General features: G+C 35.8%; 1 non-coding gene across 1 annotated transcript; it reads left to right on the forward strand.

Moving 5' to 3' along the window:
- The first annotated feature begins 486 nt into the window (after nt 1-486).
- On the forward strand, nt 487-592 carry LOC137942263 (small nucleolar RNA R71). Its single transcript, XR_011110508.1, has one exon. It is a non-coding gene; the product is annotated as a small nucleolar RNA R71 (small nucleolar RNA).
- Nucleotides 593-5870: the final 5278 nt, after the last annotated feature.

The following is a 5870-nucleotide window of genomic DNA, read 5'->3' on the forward strand; positions in this document are numbered from 1 at the left end:
AATTTTGGAGGAGGGTGCGGTTGCAACACATTCTTTGTATTTCCATATGACAAAATCTTATGATTTCGAAGCCCTGGATGGTAGTAATTTGGCATAGGATTACTACGATAGTTGTAGTTCCGATTGTTGATGTATTGAACTTGTTCTTGACTTGCTTCATTACTTGGAACTGTCATACTTGTAGCTATAACATATTCTGCACTTTGTGGTATCCTTTGGGTTGTCAAAGCTGAAATCTGATGAGATATAGTAGCAACTTGAGCTGAAAGGGTTGCTAATGGCTCCAATTCATGAATTCCAGCAACTTTCTTAGCCATAGTTCTTCCAGTTAGCCATTGATAGTTGTTTCAGGCCATTTCTTCCAAAAGAGAAGTAGCACCCTCAGTTGTCTTTGACATCAAAGTTCCACCAGAACCAGCATCAACTATAGTTCGATTTTGCCCATTTAACCCATTATAGAACATCTGAACTTGCAGCCAATCCGACAATCCATGTTGAGGGCAGCGACGAATCAAATCTTTATACCTTCTCACTCTTCATAGAGTGACTCAAAATCATTTTGCTTGAATTGACCAATCTCACTCCTGAGTTGGGTTGTTTTTGCAGGTGGAAAGAATTTAGCAAGAAACTTTTCAGCCATGTCCTGCCAACTAGTGATGCTTCCCGATTGTAGAAATTGTAACCAACCTCTAGCTTTGTCCCTCAAAGAAAAAGGAAACAATCTCAGTCTAATGGTGTCTTCAGTAACACCATTAATCTTTACAGTATCGCAAATATCCAAAAACATCGCCAAATGAATATTGGGATCATCAATTAGTGATCCGCTAAATTGTGCTTGCTGCACCATGCTAATCAAGGCTGGTTTGAGCTCAAAGTTGTTGACATTAATGGTCTGGTGTCTTATACCCGAGTAGTTGTCATTCAGAATTGGTCGTACATAATCCTTCAAGGTGCATGGTTGTGCATCCTGTTGTACATCAGCCATGGCTAGTATTTTATTTTTTCTTCGTGATCTAAGAGTTCTTTCAATCTCCGGATCAAAATAAGTAACGTCACGAGATCTAGCACGGCGCATCCAACGTCAAAAACACACATGTAGAGCAAAATAATAATAATAATAATATATAAAAATAAACTTCTAAATTAAAACCAAGATTACTTTTTAACGATATTGAAAAAAATAAGAATAAATCAATCCCCGGCAACAGCGCCAAAAACTTGATCGATGCAAAACTGTAAGTGCACAATATCGTAATTTTATAGTAAAGTGATGAAAAGAGTATCGTCCTCAGGGATTGGTAACATAATTTTGACAAATACCAAAATTATACTAATCTTAATTTTATCTAGAGAAATCACTAAGATGTTTGTAATTTCAATTCAAAATAAAATCAATTCAAAGAAAAATATGCAAAGGAAAAGAAAAATGATGTTTGAAGATCAAATTAATGGGAAAGAAAACTTCTAGGAAATAGATTTCACCTAATTCCTCACTATGCTTTACTCATCTAACTAATTTAATTTAATTCTTTCTGTTTATTAGCAAATCTCTAATTCATCCAAAAGCCTCTTTCGATAGTCAATTGGAAATTATTAATGTTCATCATTTTACACAAGAGTATGCAAATTGATAAAGCAAGAAAGCAATAAGAGTAATGATTAAAATACTACATAGGTTCATACAAGTCTTTCAATCTTTATATTTACCTATGCCGAAATACTCAAGATCTATCCTATAATTCCCTCTTTCGATAGCAAATCATGATATTAAAATCATCTAATTAATGGCCAGTTAACTAGAAGCAATAAACTCATAATAAATTAGATAAACAAAGAAATAATTACTTTAAATTAGCATCGAAAATCAAGCATAGTTCAGAACTATATTACATCGTTTTCCTAGAATTAGTAAAATTTAGTTCATGCTAAAAAATAAATTTAACATAAACGAATTCACCATAATTTTTTTGAGAATAATGGGAGGAAAATGAACACTGAAAAATAGTTCTCGCGTCGCAATCGCTATGTTTCTCTTTCGTCTTCGCAGTGGCCGTTCTCAGTCCCCATGTCGCAGTTGATCTTTGTATCTCTTCCGTCTTCTCTGTTCTTTCTTCTCGTCTGTGTTTCTCAGCGGACGTGAAATGCTTGGAACTCACTCAAAATCGATCCCCCAGAAATCTCCTACCTCTTCCGTAAAAATCAAATGAAAATCCTCAAGCTCCTTCATTCCTTTCGTAAAGACTCTGTCGAAACTCGCCTGCTGCCTTCCACGTCCAATAACATATCCCAAATGATTTCAAATTCTTAATTTTTCTATTTTTGTTTCTGGATCGTATCTTCACTACTGCTATCCATTGGGAGTCTCTGGTTTTTTGCCGAAGAAGAAGGCCATGAGATCTTCACTTCTATTCTGTTCGGTGGAAGAAGAGATACTGTAGAAAAATTAAATTGTTTCCTAAGGAAACAATTTAATCAGCCTTTCCTATCCTGCCGAGACCTTGACTCGCCTGAGTCACGCCAACGAGCCAGTGAACCAGATCTTTATCCTCAAATCGCACCGGTAAAATTTAGATCTTTATTTTCTTCAAATCTGACATAACATTTAAATAACAACAATGAAACCTAAAATCAATGAAAAATGAATAAAATTATACTAAGTTTTAAAGTAAAGAGGTGATAAAATATATTAAATTATGCAAGTCATCAATGACCCATCTTATATTACTCTTAGATATGTGGGCTTTCTTTGCTCGTGTGGGCTTGGGCCCTATCTTCCAACAAGAAGCAAGAAACTGACAACATAAAGGTGAGAGGCGATGATGAGACACAAAATTTGAAATGGGATGAGAAGTAGAAGGTGTAGTATATGATCGAGCTTCTTTCCTTGTAGCAATAGGACGAGTATCGTATTGAGGGCCAAAAATAACTGGTGATGAAGGACTTACCTCTGTTGGATCTGTTAACTTGGCAGGTGTGGTGTCAGCCACTTACTCTGGGGGTTGAATAATCTCTGTATCATGAGGCACAACCGATCTAGGAGAACCTGGTACAAAGGACAGACTAGGAGGAGTGCTATCAGAATAAAATGAGGAGTCTTCAAAAAATGTTACATCCCTAGACACAAATAAACATTGAAGAGTAGGACTACAACAAACATAACCCTTTTGTCTATGAGAGTATCCCAAAAAGATACACTTGATAGATTTAGGATCAAGTTTGATGTGTCTAGGTAATGAATTATGAACAAAATATTGATATCCGAAGACTTTCAAAGGTAATAAAAATGGATCATCATTTGGTAATAATCGAGAGTAAGGAGAGTTATTGCCAAGAACAGTAGACGGTAGACGATTTATAAGAAAGCAAGTCGTAAGGACTGCATAAGGCCAATAAAAGTATGGAACTTTCATGGCATATAATAAACCTCGAGCTACCTCAAGAATATGACAATTTTTCCATTTGGCTACACTGTTTTGTTGAAGAGTGTATGTGCATGATGTTTGATGGATAATGCCATTTTTTTGACAAAAAGAGTTAAGGTCTTTGGAAAAATATTCTTTGGCATTATCAAACTGGAGAATTTTTATTTTCTAACCAAATTGTGTGAGTACCATAGCATGAAATGACTTTAAAATGAATGGTATCTCAGAATGCTCCTTAAATATAAACAACCAAGTTGTGCAAGTGAAATCATCAATAAATGTAATAAAATATTTTCCTTGAGAAATATTGGAGACACTCAAAGACCCCCAAACAATAACGAAAATGGAGTAACACTTTTGATTTCTGGACAAGGAGAGTATGTACTTCGTTGATGTTTACTCAATTGACAAACCTCACAATGAAATTCTGACCTTGCATTTAGAGAAGGAAATATATAATGAAGAGACTGTGTAGATGGATGTCCCAACCGATTGTACCATGATCGTGTCTCATTTTCAGTAGTAGACCATATTTATTTTTGGCACATCCGAGTAGTAAAGCCCCCCTTGTTCATGGCCTCCACCAATCACTTGCTTCATTATAAGATCCTAAAAGACACATGAAGTGGGTGAGAAGGTAACAAAGCAATTAAAATATTTTGTCAGTTGACTAACAGATAATAAATTCAAAGGAAAAGTAGGAATGAAAAGAATATCAGTTAGCGGAAGTGATGGGGTGACAGAAGTGGAACCTTTCCCTTGGACTTTGGTATGAGAACCGCCAGTTATGGTAACAAACTTGTGTGAAAAACTCGGAGATAGAGAATGTAATAAATTTTTATTACCTATAAGATGCTCGGAGGCTCCTGAGTCAATTATCCAGGATGAAGATGAGGCAGATAGCATACCTGAAGCGGTAGTGGCAGCAGTAGTTGCGGAGGAAATAGGAGAAGAGCCCAACATTGTCTTCATTTTCTGAAATAGCTCATACTCTTTATCAATAAAAAATTTCTATGTTGCTGATTTTGTGGGTTGTTCTTCTTTTGTATCACTTATAAAGGCTTGATTAGCCCTTGACTATCCATTGGCTTTATAGCATATTTCTTTATAATGGCCATATGGTCCATCATAGTAAGTGCATGCCCTATAATAGCACTGATCTATAGTGTGGCCAAATATTTTACAATGAGTATATTCTTTCCCATCTGTTCTGCCAGCACCAGTTCTTCCACTTCCTCTGCCTCCTCCATAACTTCTACCTCGGCCTCGGCCGCGGTCAGATGATGATCGACTATGATCAGAATACATAGAGGATGATACGTCAGTAGTGGAGGAAGAAGTGTTTGGAATAAGAAGTAGTGTTGCGTATACATCATCAAACTTGGGGACAACATAAGCACTCAAAAGTTGACTCTTGGCAATCTCATAGTGGGGTTTAACATTTGCAAGACAAATAGCAGTAATTAAGGCTTCCTTCTATTTGCCTCGGATATAAATATATGTGGTTGAAAGCTTAGCAAACTTCCACTCTTGAATAAAGCCTCTAAAGCAGGCCAAGTACTCATGGATATTTTCTTCTTGTTTAGTATTCAACATTCTTTGGAGAATATCATATGGTCTATGTAGAGTATCCGGGCATGAGTACAGTTTAACACATGTCTCCAAAATTTGATTAGCAGTGTCAAGATTAATAATATTGTTGGAGACATGTTCTTCCATGCTATTGATTAGCCAGCAAATCACCAAAGTATCATTTTTCAACCATTTGTTATAAAAAATATCATCTTCATCAATAGGTGGTCCTCGGGTGGTGAGGTGACCAAGTAGGTCTTTTGTTAGAAGGAACCTTCGAACCGATGTGGACCAACTCAAAAATTTTGATACACCACGTAAGGGTATGGTAGTGATTCTCAGTATATCATCTTTGATATTCATATTATCTTCAGCCATTATAGGCCCTTCTTCAATAAACAAATTCTAATAATAATACCAAGTAGTACTTCAATCAACTCGATGTATGGGAAGTTTTTGCATTGATGATAAATTATAATTCTGATTTTTTTCTCTAATATCACTCATAAGAGACTCAATAACAATCTTCTATATCCGGGAACTCTTATCCCACAAAAAAAAAATCCAACAATCTGATCAGGGACTAATCTCCATAAACAGAATTTTCAAACTGACAAAACTATTTTGATCGCTCCTTCTAGATAGAGAGGCATGCATATCCATAATACAATAATATGAAAGCATTCATGTACTCATACTTAAATCATCTTCTAAATTCGGAAACCAGTAGCATGAAAAGAAAAAAAAATTGAACACTTATCTCTCGGCTTGTGTTCTTCTTTCATAAAAGAGTCTTCTTTGAGTGGTGTTGATCATCACTTCTTTAGAGCATTCCTTTGACGAGGGATCCTAAATATAATGCTCTGATACCATGTT

This window comes from Aristolochia californica, unplaced genomic scaffold, assembly GCF_029961685.1.
Source record: "Aristolochia californica isolate CCGP_79_NKW_82.1479 unplaced genomic scaffold, dmAriCali1.0.hap1 SCAF_9, whole genome shotgun sequence".
In the NCBI taxonomy this organism is placed as follows: Eukaryota; Viridiplantae; Streptophyta; class Magnoliopsida; order Piperales; family Aristolochiaceae; genus Aristolochia; species Aristolochia californica.